The sequence below is a fragment of the Apodemus sylvaticus genome, chromosome 1 (assembly GCF_947179515.1).
Source record: "Apodemus sylvaticus chromosome 1, mApoSyl1.1, whole genome shotgun sequence".
NCBI lineage: Eukaryota > Metazoa > Chordata > Mammalia > Rodentia > Muridae > Apodemus > Apodemus sylvaticus.
In genome coordinates, this window is record NC_067472.1 from 195,422,058 (window position 1) to 195,445,550 (window position 23,493).

Genomic DNA, 23,493 nt, shown 5'->3' on the forward strand with positions numbered 1-23,493 from the left:
CTCTCCTACTACATACCATTGCAAAAATATCAAAACTCTTAGCATTCTGGGACTAGAGCTGGATTTAACTGAGGGTTACTTAATGTGGAGATGGAGCGATGGCTCAGTGAGTCAGAGAAAGAGTTGCTTTATCAGGAGGTTTAGTTCCCAACCTCCACTAGGTGGCTCAGAACCACCAAAAAAAGGAAAAGAAATTGAGGCCACTGATGACAAATTTTTATAATTTGAAGTGTATTTGCGTATTTTCTTTTTTTTTTAAATATTTTTATTTTCTATATTCTTTGTTTACATTCCAAATTATTTCCCCTTTCCTGGATCCCTCCTCCCCATATGTCCCATAAAACGTCTTCTCTCCATCCATTCTTCAATCACCTCCCTCTTTTTTTTCCTCTGTACTTATATTCCCCTCCACTGCTAGATCAATCCTTTTCAGGAACAGGACCTTCTCCATACTTCTTCATGGGAGTCATTTGTAATGAGATTTGTGCCTTGGGTATTCAGGGCTTCTGGGCTAATTAATATCCACTTATCAGAGATTGCATTCCATGTGTATTCTTTTGTGTCTGGATTACCTCACTTAGGATGATATTTTCCAGATCAAACTATTTGCCTAAAAATTTTGTGAATTCATTGTTTCTAATTGCTGAGTAGTATTCCATTGTGTAAATATACCACATTTTCTGTATCCATTCCTCCTTTGAGGGGCATCTGGGTTCTTTCCAGCTTCTGGCTATTATAAATAAGGCTGCTATGAACATAATGGAGCATGTGTCTTTATTGCATGCCGGGGAATCCTTTGGGTATATGCAGTCCAGAATATATCCCCCTTCTGGTCCACCCACTGAATGTTCCACATCCCATAAGTCTAGTTTCCTTCTCTGGGAGGATGTCCTCACTCCACCCCCTACCTGCAAGAACTCCCTGCCCACTTGGGGCCTCAAGTCTCTTTAGGGTTAGGTACATCTTCTCTGAGGGAGTACAGTCCCACAGTGTTCTGCTGAGTATGTGTTGGGGGCCTCATATCAGCTGGTGTATGCTTAAATGGTAGTTTCCTAGTTTCTGAGAGATCTTGGGGGGGTCCAGGTTATTTGAGACTACTGCTTTCTTTCTTCTATCTCTTGCATTCTCCTGGTAATGATTAATTATTCCAGATCTCATTCCTTGGTTTTCAATTTCCAGGGTTGCCTATATTTGTCCTTGTTATATCTACTTCCAATTCTAGGTCTTGGACTGCTTTAATAAAAACTTTCACTTCTTTGATTGTATTTTCTGTATTGCTTATGGGATTTATGTGTTTCCTCTCTAAGTGCTTCTACCTGCTCACCTGTGTTTTCTTATATTTCTTTATGTGAGTTATTTATATCCCTTTAAAAGGATTCTATTATCTTAAGGAGATAAGATTTTAGGTCATCTTCCTGACTTTCAAGTTCATTTGTCTATTCAGGGCTTGCTGTGGTGGGAGAAGTAGTTTCTGATAATGCCAAAGTTTACTGGCTTCTGTTTCTCATGGTCTTACTCTTGCCTCTTGCCATATGGTTATAGGGAGTCTTTCCTGGTTGGGGTGTTTCTGTTTGGGCGTTGCCTTTTTTTGTCCCTAGGTTGACTCAGGGCTCATGGTAGGCCAATTGCCTTGTATGTGGCAAACTTCCTGTGGGATCTTCAGAGGGGCATGTACACTGATGAATTTTTGCCGTGGTGGCAGTGTGTCTTCAGGTAGGCCTTCTTGAAGACCTTTGAATTGTGGGTTCTGTAGAGGGGCAGAGAAGCTGGAGATATGTTGCCCTGGCTGTTACACGTCAACTGGGATGCCTTCATACTGTTGAGTTTTGAGAGGATTAGTCAAGCTGTTGCCCTATGTTTAGCTGTTCACCAGGGAAGCATAAGTACTGTGGGTTTTGTTTCCCTGCATGCAGAAGAACTCCAGGGAGGCTTTCAGACTGTTGATTCAATTTCTCTGCATGCTGCAGTGCCCCTGGGAGGTCTTCAGTCTTTGGTGTCAGTGGTCCAGTTGCCCTGTTTGCAGAATTCCTGGGTTGTGATTTTACTGTGGTGTCAGTTGCCCTACATGCCACAGAAATCCTGTGAAGCCTTCAGTTTTTTATTTTCATGGGCAGAGGCAGACTAGCTAGTAGTCTGTCCCAACAAAATTTGACAGCCAGAAGGGTAGGATATGGACAATTTAAACATTGGAAATGAACATTGAATTGCCAGCCTACCTGGACTGGCACCCTCTTGTTAATACTGGAGCTAAGTACATGTTTATTTCAATACTGAGAATACTTGTAAGATTTGGAAACAGAGGCAGTTGTTCAGAAAGAATGAAGCTCCTGTCTGATTCCTGCTCTGTAACAGTCCAAACCAAATGCTGGGTAGGCAGGATGGGTAAATCGGTACTCTCTGTACATTTTCTCATGTGTTTCCTTTGACCAGATTCTCCAGTAAGGGAACGTATCCCAATAGGTTCGGAACACACATATGGCCGAAGTTCCCTCCTTGTGTCCAAAATTCCAAATGCCTTCAAGTGCACCCATAGAAACCAGACCCCAAAGGCTTCAAGAGACGGCAAGGAACTTACCCTTTCAAATGCATCACAGTCCCATATTGACCCCAACAAGTCCAATGCAATCAAGTCTTTCAGTCCCTGAAAGGGACCTACATCAGCAAGAGTTCCAAGGACCATTAAGAAAATCAGGTATCCAAATGAAACTAGATCCTGTACTGGGCCCAGGTTTACCTACTTTGAAAAAACCCTCAGGGCATCCAAGTTATCAGATATATAAGTGAAATCTTGTTTCCATGTTCTCATAGGATCTGTGGTACTGTCAGAGAAATATGGTGACCATCAATCTGGCCCTGTGACTTCAAGAAAGGGGTGGAAGGAATGCATTGTGTACTCCAAAAAACAAAAGCACCTGCTGCAAGAACATTTTGAGAAGTGTCAGTCCCCAAACCAGGATCAATGTTCGGAGCTGGCAGAGTTAGTTGGTGTGACAGCGATGGACATCAAGGTCTGCCTCTCTCTTTTCCCTCAATCCAACAGCAAAAATCTACACTTTCCCATCAGGAACTTTAATTTTGTTCTTAAATGCTTAGGGCAGTGATGACAGTTTTAGGTGGTGGATATTTTTGAATCAAATGCTGGGACCCAAATTTTTATCAATCTGGTAGCAATATAGAATAGCATTGTTTCCATGCAGGGTCTCAGAAACCTAATCATCAGAGCTCCTGCTAAAACACAGGACACACTGGCTCAATCTCGCCAGTCTTATGTTGTCTGGTCATACACAATCTACCTTATTATAATATCTTAGTCATCCTGAGTTTCCTGCTTCTTTGTTTTTGACATGTGAATCATTGCTATACAAACACCTTTTATCCAAAATCTCCACCTTGTGGTCCTGTTAGGGGACAACAGGCATTCTTCTGATGTCTTCTTTCTTTTCCAGATCTGTTTTAAGAACAGCCGAGCTAAGTACAAGCAGATGACTCTCCAGAATATTACAGAAGCTCTGCCAGAGACCAATGGAAGTTCTAAAGCTGTTTTTGAATCAACTCACTTTCCTGGTTCCATACCTCTTGTTGCTGCTGAGGATGGAGAGCCCATGTGTTCAGGCACATTTGGTGAAGATTCCATTCCCAAACTCCACTGCATCCAGGAATCTTCTCTGCATCATTATCAGGCCAGTGATGCAGACAGGTGTAGTCAGCAAGAAGATCTGCTTCTTGGCCATGCTCCCATTACAGCTTGGGATTCTGGTCAATCAGCAGCAGTTGAAGCCCAGACTGATCTAGCAGTGACTGAATCTACAGATGTCCTACAAGCTGCCACCCATTGCCCAGAAGAGGCTCAAGGTTCAGGTCCATCTGCAGAGGAACTCTGGCAAAGAATCCTTGACGACTTTGACAAATCCGAGGACTGACTTACTCTGGATTACACCCCAAATCAAGTTACATCTCTCAGCTCCTTGACCATTCCAGACATTTATAGTCATGAAAAAGTGTTTTATGTACACCCTTCATGTCAGTATTTGTGGGAATTAACCAGGCCTATCTGTAGACGTTGTGTACCACTGTGGTTTATATAAAGGGGTTGTTTCAAAGCAACTGTAAGTATTCATTCTTCATTGTTAGATTATGTTCTCATTAAATAAAAGGAGAAATCGTTCCTGAAAATTATTTTATTACATTATATTATCCATTTACATTCCAGTCACTATAACATATGTCCCACTGTCCTATAGTTCTTCACCCAACACATTAGATAAAATTTTCCCGTAATATTTTTTAACTTTTTTTTTACATTTATTACGATAGATAGTATCACATACTATAATAGAATAGGAGATTAACTAATTAAGAAAGAAAAAATCAGGATAAAGTGTCCCTGCCATTTTTGTTTACAGGAAGGAGTCAGAAAATGGAACAAATTAAGATGACTACGGAAACATTCTAAAACCATGCCAACTTAGCTAAAGTTACATAATGTTAGGATTCAAACGATAATTTATATATTACCTAATTATTCTTTATGTAAAGAAGAGACTCAAAAAAAGACTCAAAGTCGTCAAAAAGAGACTCAATAGAGTATAACAACATTTCCTTTTTAAGTCCAGATGTATTTCAAGAATAGACGAGCCAGCGAAATTAGGAAGAAGGGTCAACCACTGCTTGGGAAGACTGGAAGTGGACTTCACTATAGGCCTCCCTACCCCAAAGGTGGTAAAGTTCCTGTTTCTGCTACCAGTAGTGGTTCTGTGCACCAGAGACATTTGGATATCAGCTCTCCTCCTCAGTTTAGGCCATCGAGGAAATACCACCATCAGGAATCCAGCTTCTCCCTCATTGGTCAGTCCTTGGAACAAGTGTGTTTCAGCAAAAGCCACATTATTGAGGAGCATCAGAGGCAGACATGTAGAGAACTTCCCAGGAAAACAGGGCACCTATCTAGTGATAGGTCTGGACATTCCAATGTTCCTTGTTGACTTGATGTGTCAGCCAATCCAGATTCTCTATATGAGAGACCCTCGAGTTTAAACTTTCCTCCTTGACTCAGACCTTCAAATATTACCCAAATGCCAGAATCCACCTTCTCCCTCTGTCATGTACCATCAGGTATGAACCCTATTCCTGAACCTAGCCCCTTTAGTAATTCCCTAGACCAGATGGCCATCTTCTTCAAAACTGATGAAGCCTGTGAGATCTACCTAAAGAATACAAGGTCTAGGAAGCAAAGGAAGCAGAGGAAAAGGAGTATGGTATAAATGAAGATACAAGGCCAGGATACCTGTGAATGACTCCTACTCAAAATTGCCATGTCTTTCTGCTAATCTCTGCCTTTGAGGATATCTTGTCCCAGGGACAGTTTGTTCTTAGTTCTCACTTTCCACGAGTCCAAAGCCCATGTGTCCAGACTCAGAACCCATATTTTCCACATGGGAAGGAACATCGCAACTTTTCTCCTCCTAGCTCAAGTATGGTCTCAGACACAGAATCAATCTCCATTGCTCAGACCTATGAAAGTCCCTCTCTCTCTCTCTGACTCTCTGTCTCTCTGTCTCTCTGTCTCTCTGTCTCTCTGTCTCTGTCTCTATCACTCTCTCTCTCTCTCTCTCTCTCTCTCTCTCTCTCTCTCTCTCTCTCTCTCTCTCTCTTTCTCTCTTGGTTTTATAAGAGAGGGTTTCTCTGTGCAGCCCTGGCTGTCCTGGAAATCACTCATTAGACAGGGTGGCCTCGAACTCAGAAATCCACCTGCCTCTGCTTCCCAAGTGCTGGGATTAAAGACGTGCAGCACTTCTGCCCTTAATGAAAGTCTCTGATGTGAAGCCCTGTTATATATCCAAGCTGCCCAAGGCCCAAAAGGAGGTAGCATTTTAGGTTAACCACCAGTTTCCTTTTTTATTTTTAATTGAATTTATTCTTATTGGTTGCTGAATGAGAGGCACTGGATTACAATTGGGCTAGCCAGTTCCCCAGGAGTATAACAATGATTATAGCATAGTTTGCAAGGTTCCTATTTACAAACATAACAGAGTATCATTAATAGTTTCAGGGATTGGTTCTTGGCCATACAATGGTTTACAATTTGTGCTGACAATTGATTGGCCATTGCCTCAATTTCTCCTTCATCTTTGGCTAGGCAGTGTTTCCCATTAATGAATATATCCATCTTATGTTCTGAACACTACCTCCCCCTCAACTCCTCCTCACAGTCCCTCTTCTATACCCTTTCTCTCATAGGGTTCCCCCATGTGTCTACCTTGAAGCTAATGCATCAAGTCTCTGCAGGATTAGGTGCATCCTATCCTGCTGAGGCCAGCCAATAACTTCCTTCCTAGTTATTGGGGGACCCACATGAAGTCTGAGGTGTACATCTGCTACATATATTATGAGGGCCTAAGTTCAAACCCTGTGTGTGTGTGTGTGTGTGTGTGTGGTCTTTGGTTGGCCACGGAGTCTCTGAGAGCTCCCAAGAGGGCACGTCCCCCTCTTTGACACTCTTCTCCAGCATCCACTGTGCTGATTTTATTGGTGTGTGCCAAATGAGTTTGTTACTCTGTTTCTTTTCATAATGGATGTGCAGTTTATTTTTCTTTAAATAAAAGTGCTTTCTTGAGTACAGTTTGATTTTTCTCCTTTATTTGAGACAATTTTTTTTTTTTTTTTTTGTAACAGCCATGGTAGTCCTCTGACTTACTCTATAGTCAAGGCTGGTCTGGAACTCACAGAGATCTACCTGCTTTGGTGTCCCAAGTATTGGGCTTAAGGAGTGCATCACCATATCTTACTTGAATTTTATTTAATGTGACCTCTTCCATTACATACTATTGCAAAATATCAAAACTCTAAGCATTCTGGGACTAGAGCTGGATTTAACTGAGGGTTACTTATTGTGGGGATACAGTGATGGCTCAGTGATTCAGAGCAATAGTTGCTTTATCAGGAAGCCTGGTTTATTTCACCGCCTCCTCTAGGTGGCTCAGAACCATCGATTGGGAGTGGTATTTCTTTGGAGTCTTAGTCTTCCTTCTGTGTGTAGATTTCCAGGCATGCTTACTTATTACTGACACATATGCATGTAAACACCTGCATTTACAACAAAAGAAAAGATTGCTTGTTGATCTTGACTCTTGGAATTTGGTTCCTAATTGGTCTGGAATCCCATATATGCCATAACTCCAGATGCAGGGGCTCTGAATCCCTTTTTGAGGCACACGGACCCCCACACATGAGACATGCACACTCACAGAAAACTGAATAAAATGCAAATGAACTTGTAGAAAATGAATTAAGTTGGGTGTGATAGGGTTCACTTTTGTTGTTGTTGTTTTTTGAGACAGTTTTTCTCTGTGTAGCTCTGGCTGTCCTGGAACTCAGTCTTTAGACCAGACTGGCCTGGAACTGAGAAATCTGCCTGCCTCTGCCTTCCAAGTTTTAGGAATAAGGGAGTGCACCACCCCCATCAGGCTGGAAGGGCTCACTTTTAATGCCATGAATTATGATGGAAGGATTCTAATCTCCAGGGCAGCCTGTTCGTTGTTCCCAAAGCCTGTTTAGAAAAATTAATCCAGGAGTGGTGTTACATGCCTTTATCCTCAGTATTTGGAGGCAGAGTCAAACTCAAGTGAGTTTGAGACTATTCCAGAATAGCCAGTGATATGAAGGGTGATGATGTCACACAAAGTGAATATTCATTAGGTAGTATTAAATCAGATTGTAGGTAAAATAGTGTTAATTATTTTTTGAAAGGAATTTTTATAATTACTCTTGGCAGAACAGCTAGTACAATGACAGTTGTTTTGTTTTTCAATTACAAAGATTTATTCATCTTATTTTAATTTGGATTTTTTGTTTGTTTTTTGAGACAGGGTTTCTCTGTGTAACACTGGCTATCCTGGCAATCAATCTCTAGACCAGGCTGGCCTTGAATTAAGAAATCTCTCTGCCTCTGGCTCCCAAGTGCTGGGATTGAAGTCACGTGCCACCACCTCCTGGCATTATTTTTGATTTCTTAACATAGGGCCTTTGTATGTAGTTCTAACTCTCCTGGAAGTGCTTATGTAAACAAGACTGCCTTCCACAAATGGAGATCCTCATCCATTTGCCTTGCAGGTAGTGGGATTAAAAGGCTCTGTTATAATGCCCAGCCTTAATTTATTTTTACATGTTGTACTGGATGGTTTAGTGTGTGAACTTGACACATCCTTTCACAGAGAAAGGAGCTTCAGTTGGGGAAATGCCTACATGAGATTCAGCTGTGGGGTATTTTCTCACTTAGTGATCAAGGGAAGAGGGCTCCTTGTGGGTGGTACCATCGCTGGGCTGGTATTCTTGGGATCTACAAGAGAGCAGGCTGAGCAAGCTTGGGGAAGCAAGCCAATAAGTAACATGGCCCCACGGCCTCTGCATCAGCTCCTGTTTCTTGACCTACTTGAGTTCCATTCCTGACTTCCTTTGGTGAGCAACAGCAATGTGGAAATTTAAGCAGAATAAATCCTTTCCTCCCTAACTTGCTTCTTGGTCATGATATCTGTGCAGGAATAGAAACACTGACTAAGACACATGTAATGCCTCAATCCATGCATGGACATACCTGGTACATGGCAGGACAGAGGAGTGTAGGATCGCCCACGACAGTATTATAGGCAGTTGTGAGCCAATTTCTGTATGCCTGGGACTAAAGTCAGTTCCTCTACAAGAGTGGCTACTGATGCTTAATTACTCTCATGAGTATTAAGCATAATAGTATTAAATCATATGTGTGTGAATCCTTGACATTTCTTCTAGATGTGTAATTTCCATATAAATAAAATGTTACCTTGTCTTACTTTTTGCTGTGACAGTGCATTCAAGCCACGTGGAACACACTATCACCTGGAACTCCATGTCCAGGTGCTTCTTTTCCTTCTTTTTGCAACCAAAGTTTACGTTGGGGAACCTTCTGTTTTATGGGGCTTACTTATGGTAACTGATCATCAGGCTTTGAAGCAAGACCTATACCATCTTAGCAGCCCTCTTTTCTTTTTCATTTTTTTTGAGAGAGGGTTTGTCTGTGTAGCCCTGGCTGTCCTGGAACTCACTCTGAAGACCAAGCTGGCCTCGAACTCAGAAATCCACCTGTCTCTGTCTCCCAAGTGCTGGGATTAAAGGCTTGAGCCATCACTACCTGGCCCCATGGCTTACTTAGAAATTATCAAACACTGAGTATAACAAATGTATCCTACTCTTTGTACCATGGTCAGTTCTAGTGCAGTTGGCTTTAAGGGAATCTACTGTGTTTGTGTGAGTGAGTGAGTGAGTGTGTGTGTGTGTGTGAGAGAGAGAGAGAGAGAGAGAGAGAGAGAGAGAGAGAGAGAGAGAGAGAGAGAGAGAGAGAGAGAGAGAGAGAGAGAGAGAGAGAGAGAGAGAGAGAGAGAGAGAGAGAGAGAGAGAAGAGAGTTATTTATTCAAACATCTATGCTGGGCAGTGGTTGGGGATGCCTTTAATCCCTGCACTTGGGACACTGAGGTGGGCAGATTTCTCCGTTTGAGGCCAGCCTGGTTTACAGAGTGAGTTCCAGGACAGCCAGGGCTACACAGAGAAACCCTGTTTCAAAAATCCAGAACAACTACAACAAAAACAAAAAACAAAATCAAAAAGAAAACAAACAAAAAACAAATAAGGTGGAGCTATATCATAGGACAGCCAACAAGAGCGAGTGGTAATAGGATAAATATCATTAAGCAAATGACACATGCTCTCCACTAATTCTGTAAGGGGAATAGCAGATATAGAAAAAGTAGTGGTGTTAACAGTAGGACTCTGAAGAATACCAGATACCGGAGAAGAAAATAAGAAAGCAGTATTACTCCTATTCCTTTTAGCACTATTTTTTTCTTTTTATCTTTATAGTTTCTTCTTTTGGGCTTATTTATGATCTTAGTAGGTCCTACAGAAAATGTCAAAGTCACAATTTTGGTAAAATGTCATCCATCCTGGCACACTCATTTAATCCCAGTCATTGGGAGGCAGAGGTAGGCAGATTTCTGAGTTGGAGGACAGCCTGGTCTGCAGAGTGAGTTCCAGGACAGCCATGGCTACACAGAAAAACCCTGTCACAAACAAACAAACAAACAAACAAACAAAAAAGTAATCCATAATCATAATCTTCCTTATAAAGCCAAAGTTTTCAAGTCCTTCCTTTAATCCAGCCTTCTCTAACATTTTTTCCAGACACTGGAATAGGATTACAGAGAAAACTAACAGAGGATGCTACTCCTGTCCAGGATCCAGACAGCGCAGCTTTGGCACAACTAAAACCCCGAAGAAACAATGTCCATTGCCATTATAACTAGAACTAGATAGGCCTGGACCTGTTGAAATCCTAGCTACTGTAATTAAATCTCTTTGGGGCTTCCAATAAACATTCCTTGTGGTCTCACATTTCCAAACAGCACAGAAAAAAATCTTCTGCACCTCCCCAACTATGACCATGGGATCTAGTCCTGCCATCTCAAGGACACATGTGAAAAGAACAAATGCTTAAATGGTCTCTAAGCACTGGATGTCTACATCCCACCTTTCAGATAAAACCTTCACATGACCAAGGATTTGGGGAGCAGGACTCTTTTCCATCATACTCAAGTGAACCTCCAAGGGGTAATAGCTTAGTTAAGTGCCTAAACTTGGAGCTGACAAAGATCCAAACAAGATCAAGCCTCCTGGTGTAAGGAGGGTGGCTTTGAGAATTGATAGAAAACACCTGCTATCCAGTAAGGGCGAAGACTACACTTCAGGTTAATTTAGATGGCTCATAGGGATTCTGAGATGCCTTCATCATTAGTATCATAATCATTAGAAGGCTCAGGATCTGTGGCCACTTGGCGAAACAATCTTTTCAGTAGTCATTGATCTCCAGTTCCTTTATTTGAAAAACCACAAACAGGATCTCATTCCCGTATTAAAATAGGGTTGGGACCATTCCAAAGTATTAGTTAAAGGATCTCAACATTTAACCATGGTATATGATCTGGAAGTGTCTGGATGCCAGCGGTGATCTACTGCAGACTGACCTTTAGCATCAGTTTACAAAAAATTAAAACAAATAATGCAAAAGCGAGATGTGCTTTTGGTGACCTTGGAGGTTAAAACTCCCCCTTTTTTGTTTTCTAACGCTAATTTTTCAGATACATTCAACAATTCCTAGTCTCATTGGATCATGAGGAATTTCAGTTTTATTTTCAATTCCAAATTCCTTGCAAAATTGTTCAAAGCTGTTTCCAGTATAAGCAGGCCCATTATCTGTCTTGCCAACTTTAGGCAGTCCCTTAGCAGTAAAAGCCTGTAAACAATGAACAATAACATTTCTAGAAGATTCTCCTCTTAAAGCAGTTGCAACTAGAAATCCTGAAAAGCTGTCAATAGTCAAATGTGCTAAGAGAAAAACTCTTATATTTAAATGCCTCCAACAAGGAAATGGAAAGAGCTTACATTAGCAGCTTGACAGAACATTTGAAAGCTGTACAACCAAATGAAACAAATACATCCAAGAGGAATACACAGCAGGGAATAAACAAATTAAAGGCCAAAATATACCAAATAGAAACAAAAAGAATTATACAAAGAATCAACAAAACCAGGAGTTGGTTCTTTGAGAAAATGAACAAGATAGATAAACACTTAGCAGACTAACCAGAAGGAATAGAGGAACCACACAAATTAATAAAATCGTTAGTGAAAAGGGAGATATAACAGCAGAAACAGCAGAAATTCCAAAAATCATCAGATCCTACAAAAAAAAAAGCTTATACTCAACAAAATTGGAAAATCTGGATGAAATGGACAATTTTGTAGACACATGCCAGGTGCCAATGTTAAAACATGATCAGATAAACCATCAAAATAATCCCATAACACCGGAGGAAATAGAGTCAGTTATTAACAGTCTTCCAAAAACACCACCATCACCAACACCACCACCACCAAAAACAACAACAAAAGCACAGGACCAGATGTGTTTGTGGGGAATTCTATCAGATCTTCAAAGAAGACCTACTACAGATACTTTTCAAACTATTCCACAAATCAGAAACCTGAGGTATACTTCACAATTCATTATATGAAGCCATAGTAATGCTTATACACAAACGAAACAAAGACCAAACCATGAAAGAGAACTCCAGACGAATTTCCCTTAAGAACATTGATGCAAAACTACTCAATAAAATTCTTGCTGACCGAATCCAAGAACACATCAAAACAGTAATTCACCAGGATCAAATAGGCTTCATCCCAGCGATGCAGGGGTGGTTCAATATATGGAAATCTTTCAATGTAATCCACTACATAAACCAACTCTCATGTGTGTGTGTGTGTGTGAGAGAGAGAGAGAGAGAGAGAGAGAGAGAGAGAGAGAGAAGAGAGAAAGAGAGAGAGAGAGAGAAAGAGAGAGAGAGTGAGAGAGAGAGACACAGAGAGAGAGAGAGAAGAGAGAGTTATTTATTTAAACATATCTGCTGGGCAGTGGTTGGGGATGCCTTTAATCCCTGCACTTGGGACATTGAGGTGGGCAGATTTCTCCATTTGAGGCCGGCCTGGTGTACAGAGTGAGTTCTAGGACAGCCAGGGCTACACAGAGAAACCCTGTTTCAAAAACCCAAAACAACAACAACAAAAACAAAAAACAAAAAACAAAACCAAAAAGAAAACAAAAACAAAAAAACAAATCAGGAAAGCTATATCATAGGAAAGCCAACAAGAGCAAGTGGTAATAGGATAAATATCATTAAGCAAATGACACATGCTCTCCACTAATTCTTTTTTTTAATTTATTGATATATTTATTTACATTTCAAATGATTTCCCCTTTTCTGGACCCCCACTCCCCGGAAGTCCCATCAGTCCCCTTCCCTCCCCCTGTTTTCCCACCCAACTCTTCCCACTTCCCTGTTCTGATTTTGCTCTATACTGCTTCACTCAGTCTTTTTAGACTTTAAGACTCCTCCGTTCTTCTTGTACCTCATTTGATGTGTGGATTATGTTTTGGGTATTCCAGTTTTCTGGTTAATATCCCCTTATTAGTGAGGGCATACCATGATTTACCTTTTGAGTCTGGGTTACCTCACTTAGTATGATGTTCTCTAGCTCCATCCATTTGCCTAAGAATTTCATGTATTCATTGTTTCTAATGGCTGAATAGTACTCCATTGTGTAGATATACCACATTTTTTGCATCCACTCTTCTGTTGAGGGATATCTGGGTTCTTTCCAGCATCTGGCAATTATAAATAGAGCTGCTATGAACATAGTAGAGCATGTATCATTATTACATGGTGGGGAATCCTCTGGGTATATAGAGGGGTTGTTTCAAAGTAACTGTAAATATTCATTCTTCATTGTTAGATCATATTCTCATGAAATAAAAGGAGAAACAGTTCCTGAAAATTATTTTATTAAGTTATATTATCCATTTACATTCCAGTCACTATGGCATATGTCACACTGACCTATAGTTCTTCACCCAACACATTAGATAAAGTTTTCTCCTAATATGTTTTAACGTTTTTTTTACATTTATTACGATAGTATCACATATTATAACTGAATAAGAGATTAACTAATTAAGAAAGAAAACAATCAGGATAAAGTGTCCTTGCTGTTTTTGTTTACAGGGAGGAGTCAGAAAATGGAGCAAATTAAGATGACTAGGGAAACTTTCTAAGACCATGCCAACTTAGCTAAAGTTATGTAATATTAAGATTCAAACACTAATTTAGATATTACCTAATTATTCTATAAGTAAATAAGAAACTCAAAAAGTTATTGAGTATAACAACTTATACGTGAAATATACAGCACTTTGTTTTCTCAGAAAGCAATAGGGCAGCTCTTAGGCATTTTCTTTGTGCAGTGACTAGAAAATCTTGATATGACTAGGAAGCTTAGCTTTACCATTAAGATGCTGAGAGCTAGCATATAACAGTTTAATAGAGAGGTAATATTTCATGTTTCAGAAGGGAGCAATAATTCTATTTTGGCTTTTATACTAAATGCTATGTATATTTAGGGTGACAATTGAAGCATATTACGTGAAGGTCATTAAGATTTAATGACCATCATTACAGTCTCTTGCAATGCACACACAACTGTATAATGCATTGTGGAATGAAAACAGAGTTGATTAGTTGGATTTTACATACTCACGCAGGGAAAACTTAAAAAATAACTTTCAAATGCAATCATTCTAAATGTACTATGCTGATGTACTAAAATCAAAGTATTCCACAGAACTGAAGCACATGACTAACACCGTGCTTTGTTCTAGGAGAAAGCTGATCAGTTCTCAGGGACAGCTAAGCCTACACCATTTATCCTATTGACCATGGCTTATATAAAAACATCAGGTTCCCAGTAAAGAACCAAGTCTAGGAATGTCAGTAAATCTTTTGAGCGTTTTACATCTTTAAAACCATGCTAAGTCTACACTCCTATCTTAAAATCTCAAGCTAATATCAGATAGAGTGAAGTTTCTGGCTATGATAGAAAATAGAAAGGTCTCCAAGCATCATATTCTCTCCAGCTCCAGGAAAGCATCATGTGAGAAATAGAGAAGTAGCCAAAGAGGAAAGCTGGAAACATTCAGCTGTGATGTGATGCACTGTACAAGGTATTTAAAGTTCAGGAGTGTAGTGAACCATCAGGCTTTTCATAATGCTGGGAGCCATCTGTTTAATAATATGTTCAAAGATAAAAGCAGCAATGATTGTGATGGTAACCATAGCCCCATCTTTTGACAATATATCTGTAACTGAGCATCCTTCAACTCAGGGACCTTCGGTCTCTTGATCTTACAGATGTGGTGGTCAGTGAGAAGGCCAAACAAGGAAAGAGAACTTCAGACCAATCTCCCTCATGAACATTGATGCAAAAATACTGAACAAAATCCTGGCCAACCGAATCCAAGCATGCGTCAGAACTGTAATTCACCACAATCAGGTAGGCTTCATCCAGGGGATGCATGGATGGTTCAATATACAGAAATCTGTCAATATAATTCACTACATAAACAAATTAAAGGAAAAAAATACCCACATGGTCAATTCATTAGATGCTGAAAAGCTTTTGACAAAATTCAGCATCCCTTCATGATAAAAGTCTTCGAGAGATTGGGAATCCAAGGCCCATACCTAAACACAGTGAAAGAAATATTCTGCAAACTGGTAGGCAACATCAAACTAAATGGAGAGAAACTTGAGTCAATCCCCCTAAAATCAGGGACCAAACAAGGCTGCTCACTCTCTCTCTCTCTATTCAATATAGTACTTGAAGTCCTAGACAGAGCAATCAGGCAGCAAAAAGAGGTCAAAGGAATACATATTGGAAAGGAAGAAGTCAAACTATCACTATGTGCAGATGAAAGCTTAAATGACCCCAAGCTTTCCAACAAAGAATTCCTAAAGCTGATAAAAAAAAAAAAAACTTCAGCAAAGTTGTTGGATATAAAATTAACTCAAGCAAATCATTAGGCTTCTTCTACTGAAAGGATAAACAAGAAGAGAAAGAATTTATGGAAATGACATCTTTCAAAATAGTTCAAAGTAATATTTCATACCTAGGTGTGACCCTGCGAAGAAAGTGAAGGGTCTATATGACAAGAACTTTAAGCCTCTAAAAAAAGAAATCGAAGAAATACTAAGAAGATGGAAAGATCTGCAATGCTCACAGATTCGCAGGATCAATATAGTAAAAATGGCCATCTTGCTGAAAGCATTTGACAGATTCAGTGCAATCCCCATCAATGCAATCAGAATTCCAAATCAATTTTTCATAGTTCTAGAAAGAGGAATTCTTAAATTCATCTGGAATAACAACAACAACAACAACAACAAAAACAGGATAGCAATAACTATTCCCCACAACAAAAGATATTGCAGGGGAATCACCATCCCTGACCACAAACTCTACTACAGAGGATAGTTATAAAAACTGTTTAGTATTAGTATGCAGACAGGCAGGAAGAGCAATGGAATAGGATTGAGGACCGAGCAAATAACCCACACATGTACATTCACTTGATATTTGACAAAGGAGCTAAAATCATCCAATGGAAAAAAGCCAGCATTTTAAACAAATGGGCTAGATCCACTGGAGGTTTGCATGCAGAAAAATGCAAATTGACCCATTCTTATCTCCTTGTACTACGTTCAAGTCCAAGTGGGTCAAAGATCAATACATAAAATCAGACACACTGAAGCTTATAGAGCAGAAAGTGGGGACAAAACTTGAACACACGGGCACAGGGGAACAGTTTCTGAACAGAAAACCAATAGCTTATACTCTAAGAACAAGAATCGACAAATGGGAGCTCATAAAACGGCAAAGCTTCTGTAAGGCAAAGAATAAAGTCAATAGGACAAAACTTCAACCAACACATTGGGAAAAGATCTTTATTAACCCTAACATATACAAAAATGCAAGAAGTTAGTCTCCAGATAATCAAACAACCCTATTTAGGTTACAGAACTTAACGGGGAATACTCAACTGAGGAAACTCCAATGGCTCTAAAGCACCTAAAGAAATATTCAGTATCCTTAGTTATCAGGGAAATGCATATCAAAACAACACTGAGATTCCACCTTACACCAGTCAGAAAGGCTAAGATGACAAACTCAGGGGACAGCAGTAGCTGGAGAGGATGCAGGGAAAGAGGAACACTTCTCCATTGTTGGTGGAATTGCAAGCTGGTAAAACCACTCTGGAAATCAGTTTGGCGATTCCTTAGAAAATTAGACATAGTACTACTTGTGGACCCAGCTATACCACTCAGAATGTGCTCTTTATGTAATAAGGACACATGCTCCACTATGTTCATAGCTGTCTTATTTATAATAGCCAGAAGCTGGAAAGAACCCAGATGTCCCTCAACAGAGAAATGGATACAGGAATTGTGGTATATATACACAATGGATTAGTATTCAGCTATCAAAAACAATGAATTCATGAAATTCTTAGGCAAATGGATGGAACTAGAAAGTGTCATCTTGAATGAGGTAACCCAGTCACAAAAGAACGTACATGGTATTCATTCACAAATAAGCAGATGCTAGTCCAAAAGCTCAAAATAAACAATTTATAATTCACCCAGCACAGGAAGCTCAAGAAGAAGGAGGGCTTAAGTGAGGGTGCTATGATTCCTCTGAGAAAGGGAACAAAATCGTCACAGGAGCAACATGGCAGGCAGGCAATATGTGGAGCAGAGTCTGAAGTAAAGGCCACCCAGCAAGTGCCCAGGAGGGGATTCATCCTATAGACAGTCACCAAACACTGACACTATGAAGAGAAGTTTGTACCAAAAGAAGCATGCCATGGCTCTCTCCATAGGGCCCCACCTAAGCCTTACAAATACAGAGGCAGAAACTAGCACCCAACTATTGGAATAATCTTGGTGTCCCCATCAGAGGATTTGGAGGGTTGCCCGGAGGAGCTGAAAGAGTATATAGCCCCATGGGAAGAACAATGACTTCGGACACCCAGGCACCCCAAGACTCCCAGGGACTGACCATCCACGAAGGCGTGTACATAGTTCCAGCCAAAAATGTGGCAGAGCAATGCCTTGTTGGGCATCAGTGGGAGGAGTGGTCTTTGGTCAGGTAAAGACCCAATAGAGGGTCAACAAAGGAAAATGTACAGGGGAGGGAGTTGGGGGGGTAGGTGGGAGTGTGTTGGGTAAAGGGGCATATACAAGGAGGCAGGAGCTGGGAGGAGGGGTGGGGAATTATTGGGGAGGGGGACTTTTGGGAGGGGGGAAATTGGGAAAGGTTTTACCATTGGCAATGTAAGTGAAGAAGATACTCAATAAAAAAAGATTAAAAAAAAAAAAAGAAAAAGCAAGATAGTAATCTTCTTTTAATAAATCCAAAAGAAGATAACCACTCAAACATAAAAATTGCATCAAAAATAACAGGGAGCAACAATCACTATACCTTAATATCTCTTAACCTCAATGGACTCAATTTACCAATAAAAAGACATAGACTAAAAGTCTGGCTATGCAAACAGGACACAGCACTTTGCTGCATACATGAAACGCATATCGTTATCAAAAACAAACACTATCTCAGAGAAAAAGGCTGGAAAACAAATTTCCAAGCAAATGTTTCCAGGACAAAAGCCGTGGCAGCAATTCTAATATCAGATAAAATTGACTTTCATCCAAAAGTTATTTAAAAAGACACAGGACACTTCATATAGATCAAAGGAATAATCTACCAAGAAGAACTCTCATTCTGAGCACCTATGCTCTAATTGCAAGGGCACCCACATTCATAAAAGAAACTTTAGTAAAGCTCAAAACACACAGTTATAAAGATCAGAAATTTCAGGCCCATACCTAAACAGTAAAAGCAAACCAGTAGCCAACATCAAACTAAATGGTGAGAAAATTGAAGCAATCACACTAATATCAAGTACTAGACAAGCCTGCCCTCTCTCTCCATATTTATTCAGTATATTACTTGAAGTTCTAAGTAAAGCAATTAGAAAACACAATTCGGTAAGAGGGATACAAATTGGACAGGAAGAAATCAAACTACCACTATTTGCAGATGATATGATAGTATAATTAAGTGACCCCCAAAACTCCACCAGAGATCTCCTACAGCTGATAAACAACTTCAGCAAAGTGGCTGGATATAAAATTAACTCAAACAAATCTTATGCTCCAAGGATAAACAGGCTGAGAAAGAAATTAGTGAAATGACACCTTTCACAGTAGTCACAAATAATATTTCATACCTTGTTGTGACTCTAATCAAACATGTGAAAGATCTGTATGACAAGAACTTCATGTTTCGAAAGAAAGAAATCAAAGAAGACCTCAGAAGATGGAAAGATCTCCCATGCTCCTGGATAGGCAAGATTGATATAGTAAAAATGGACACAATGCAAGAGCAATCTACAGATTCAATGCAATGCCCATCAAAATTCCAACTGAATTATTCATAAAGTTTGAAAGAGCAATTCTCAAATTCATCTGGAATAGCATAAAACCCAGAATAGCAAAACTATTATCGACAATAAAAGAACTGGGGGAAGCACTATCCCTGACCTCAATCAGTACTACAGTGCAACAATGCTAAAAATCATCTTGTATTGGTACAGTGACAAGCAGGTAGAATGTGTGGAGAGAAGGTTTATGGGACATATGGGGAGGAGGAATCTGGGAAAGGGGAAATCTTTTGGAATGTAAACAAAGAATATAGAAAATAAAAATTATATATATAAAAAAGAAAAAGGCACTCATAGAAAACAGGAGATACAATGCTTAAAGCCAGGCATGATGGCATGTCCTTGCAATCCTAGCACTCAGGAGACTGCAATAGAATATCTGAGGGTTCAAGGCCAGCCTGGGCTTTCAATGTAAGACACCGTTTCAAAAAAAAAGCGATTTATTTGTTTCCTCTTTAAGTGCTTCTACCTGTTGACCTGTATTTTCCTGTATTTCTTTCAGTGAGTCATTTATATCCTCCTTAAAGCACTTTATTATCAATATGAAATAGGATTTTAGGTCAGCTTCCTGATTTTGAAGGTATTTCAGGGTTTGTTGTGGTGGAAGAACTGGGTTCTGATAATGCCCACATATACTGGCTTCTATTGCTTATGGTCTTGTACCTGACCACATTTCCAAAGGTATGGCTGCAGACTGAATGTGGCCGCAGGGTGGGAATGTCTGCTGGACCTGAGGGGATGAGAGAGGAGCCTATCGGAAGGCCAAGGTGAAGATTAACTTGAGGCCAAGTCCTTGGATTAGAGTTTCAATACCAGGGTCAGTCTTTGGTAGATGTAAGAGCCTCATGGTTTGTCTAATTTGACCACGAGTGCTCTAGTGTAGATTAGAGTGGGAAGAGGTCACTTGATGTTTTCTCTTCTATGGCTCTTCAATTTTTGGTTGGAGTCAGAGAGTCAAGAAGAATGGAAGAGGATCTGTGATTTTTTTGTTGTTGTTTTTCTGAGAGAAGGTTTCTCGGTGTGGCCCTGGCTGTCATGGACCTCACAGTGTAGTACAGGCTGGTCTTGAACTCAGAAAACCTCCTCCCTCTGTCTGCCAAGTGCTGGGATTAAAGGTGTGTACCACCACTGTCCGACTGTGACTCTTTAAAATGTTAAATTATTTATTTGCACCCCCTTACCCCACATGCACAATCCCCACAGCCATCTCCCACCCCCAGCCCCTTCTTTTCAGAGTGGGTGAGAAGTCTCACCCAATCAGGCACTTCAAGTCTCTGTAAGGCTAAGCATTTGTTCTTCCACTGACACAATACAAGGCAGTGCAGCTAGAAGTAGATATCCCATATACATGCAACAGTTTTTGAGATAGCTCCTGCTCCAGTTGCTCCAGAACCTGTGAAGATCAGCCTGAACATCTGCTACATAAGTTCAAGGAAGGCTAGGTCCAATTTATGCATGCTCTTTGGATGGTGGTTCAGTTCCTGAGAATCCCATGGGTCCTGTGAAGCTTTCTTCACCTCTACTGAGGATTAAATTTACCGCAAAATTGAAAGCAAATTTAACTAAATAGGTTCTTGTAAGGCTTTATCTAGGTGAGAATTTATGTATGATTGTGTGAGATCAACCTCAATATTTTCTGAAAAGAAAAAAAAATTACAAAGTAGACTGAAAGAAATACTGTGTCTCTGAGAGTCTTTTAGTTAAGTTGGCTAAGGGTTTGCCAACCTGGTTGAGCTCTTGGTTTTGTTGATTTTTTTTTTTTAATTTTTCCTCTTTCTTCCTTTTCTTTTTTTAGAAAAGATTTATTTATTTTATGTATGTGAGTACACTGTAGCTGTCTTCGGACACCAGAAGAGGGAATCAGATTCCTTTACAGATGGTCATGAGCCACCATGTGGTTCCTTGGATTGAACTCAGGACCTTTGGAAGAGCTCTTAAACACTCAGTCATCTCTCCAGCCCTTCCTCTTTCTAATTGCTTGATTTCAGCCCACATCCAGGTCCTCCATCATGGAGTTCTTCACCCCTCCTCACCTTTGACTCTGAAAAAGTGCTCCCCACCTTATGCTCCCCTCACCCACTCACCCACCTACTCCCACTTCAATCCCTCCAGGGTTCTAGGACTTTTAAACTTTGGGGGAGGACATTCAATTGCTAGCCTCCCTAGGCTGACAGACTCATATTATCACATGAGCTATTTGCAAGCTTATTGCAATGTTGAGAATACTTAAGAAGCATGGGAGGCACTGGCAGGTGGTCAGAAAGAGTGTGGCCCCTGAATAATCCCTGCTCTATAATAAGTCCACAGCTTGTGATGGGTAGGCATGATGGGTGGTCTCTGGAACTTTTCTGATATTTTTACCTTTTTCCATGTTCTCCTCTAAGAACATACTCCAATAAGATCAGAACCCATCTAAGTCCTAAGGTCTGTCCTTGCATTTAAGATTCCAAATGTCTTCAAATGCACCCACACAAACCAGTTCCCAAATGCCTCAAGAGCTTGCAAGGAATCTGCCTTTCCAAGTGAGTCCCCTAGAGACTCCAACTTGTCCAATGCAATCAAGTCATTCAGTCCCTGAAAGCGACCTCTGTCGACAAGATTCCCAAGGTCCATCAAGAAGATCAATTATCCAAATGCAACCAGGTCCTGTAATGGGCCCAGGTTTTCCAATTCTCTATGAGTTGACAGTCACCCTGATACCTACACCACAGAACAATTTAATGAAGAAAGTTTCAGATCAATTTCCCTTATGAACATTGATGCAAAAATACACCGCAATATACTAAGTCCCCCAATCAAAGAACACATCAAAGAAATCATACACTATGATCAAGTAGTCTTCATCCACCAGATACAGGGAGCTGCTTCTAAATATCAAAATCCACCAAGGCAAACCACCACATCAACAAACTGAAAGAAAAACAAATCACATGATTGTTCTAGTAGATACTGAAATAGATTTTGACAGGAAAAATCCAATATTAGTTCCTTTAATAGTCTTCTAGAGATCAATGACAAAAGATGCATAGCTGAAGTATGGGGTTTTTAATTTTTTTGTTTGTTGTTTTGAGACAGTATTTTTCTCAGTGCCACTGGCTGTCCTGGAATTCACTCTGTAGGCCAGATTGGCCTCGAACTCAGAAATCCACCTGTCTCTGCCTCTAAGTGCCCTTGAAAGAGACCTCCATCAGCAAGAGTCCCAAGGTCCATCAAGAAGATCAAGTATCCAAATGCAACGAGGTCCTGTAATGGGTCCAGGTTTACCAATTCTGAGAAGCCTCTTAGTGCATCCACATCATCAGATACCTTCAAGATCCTCAGTGAGATCTAATTTCCAGGTTCCTGTGGGACCTATGGTACTGTCACCTAATTATGGTTACCGACAAAAGAGACTCTGGGCTCCAAGGAACCATCAGAAAATACTCACTGTATACACCAGGGAGCAAAAGAACCTGCTGTAAACATATTTGGCTAAGTGCACATACCCAAAACAGGAGGAGCAGGGGGGGGGGGGACTGGCATTGTTGATTGGTTTGACAGCACATGAGATCCAGGCATGCCTCTCTTCGCTGTCTCTGACAGCCAAAATATCCAACCCCCCCTCCCCCTATCAGACTCCTGAGCTCTGTGCTCTTTAATGTTAGGGACAGTTGTGGAAGTTGAATATACATGCATCAAGAGCTGGACCTCACATTCTGCTTCAACCCAGGTAGGAATATGGATGAATATTATTATCCTGTAGGGTCTCAGAGACCTAGACCTCAGAGCTCATAGTACAATACAGGACACACTAACTGAATCTTCTCTAGGCTTTTGGTGTCAGGTCATATTCATTCTATCTTACTACAATCCCTTAGGGATCTAGACCTTCAGACTTCTCTGTTGTGGACTCATGCAGTATTGCTGCAGAAATTCCTTTCAATCCAGAAGCTTCACCTAGTGACAAGTTGGGGGCACACAGGTATTCCTTTGATGTCTCCTTTGTTTTTCAGATCTGGTTCAAGAACACCCGGGCTAAGTCCAAGTGGAAGAATCTCAAGAATATCCCAGCAGCACCTCCAGAAATAAATGGAAGCTCTGAAGCTGTTTCTGAGCCAACCCATCTTCCTGGTTCCTTACCTGTAATTGCTTCTGCCAATGGAGACTCCATGGGTTCAGGCACATTTGGTGAGGATTCCATTTCCAACCTCAACTGCAGCCAGGGATGGTCAAGCTCAACTTCAGCCATCGTGATCAAGCCTGTGATGGTGCCAGGTGTAGTCAGCAAGAATACCTGCTTGATGACCATGCCCCTGTTAGGGCTGGTGACTCTAGTCAATCAGTAGCAGTTGAAGTCCAGACTGGCATAGCAGGATCTGGAGCTTCAGTAGCCATGGTAGCATCCACTCAAGGTACAGAGGATGCTCAAGATTCAGGTCCATCTGCTGAGGGGCTCTGGCAGTGGATTCTTGAAGACTTTGAGGAGTTGGAGGATCGGTACAATTGTAGATACCACCACACCATTCCATAA

At 40.6% G+C, this 23,493-nt stretch overlaps 1 pseudogene; it reads left to right on the forward strand.

Annotated features, from left to right (window-relative positions):
• The first annotated feature begins 4,613 nt into the window (after positions 1-4,613).
• LOC127668743 (uncharacterized) lies at positions 4,614-23,493 on the forward strand (annotated as a pseudogene).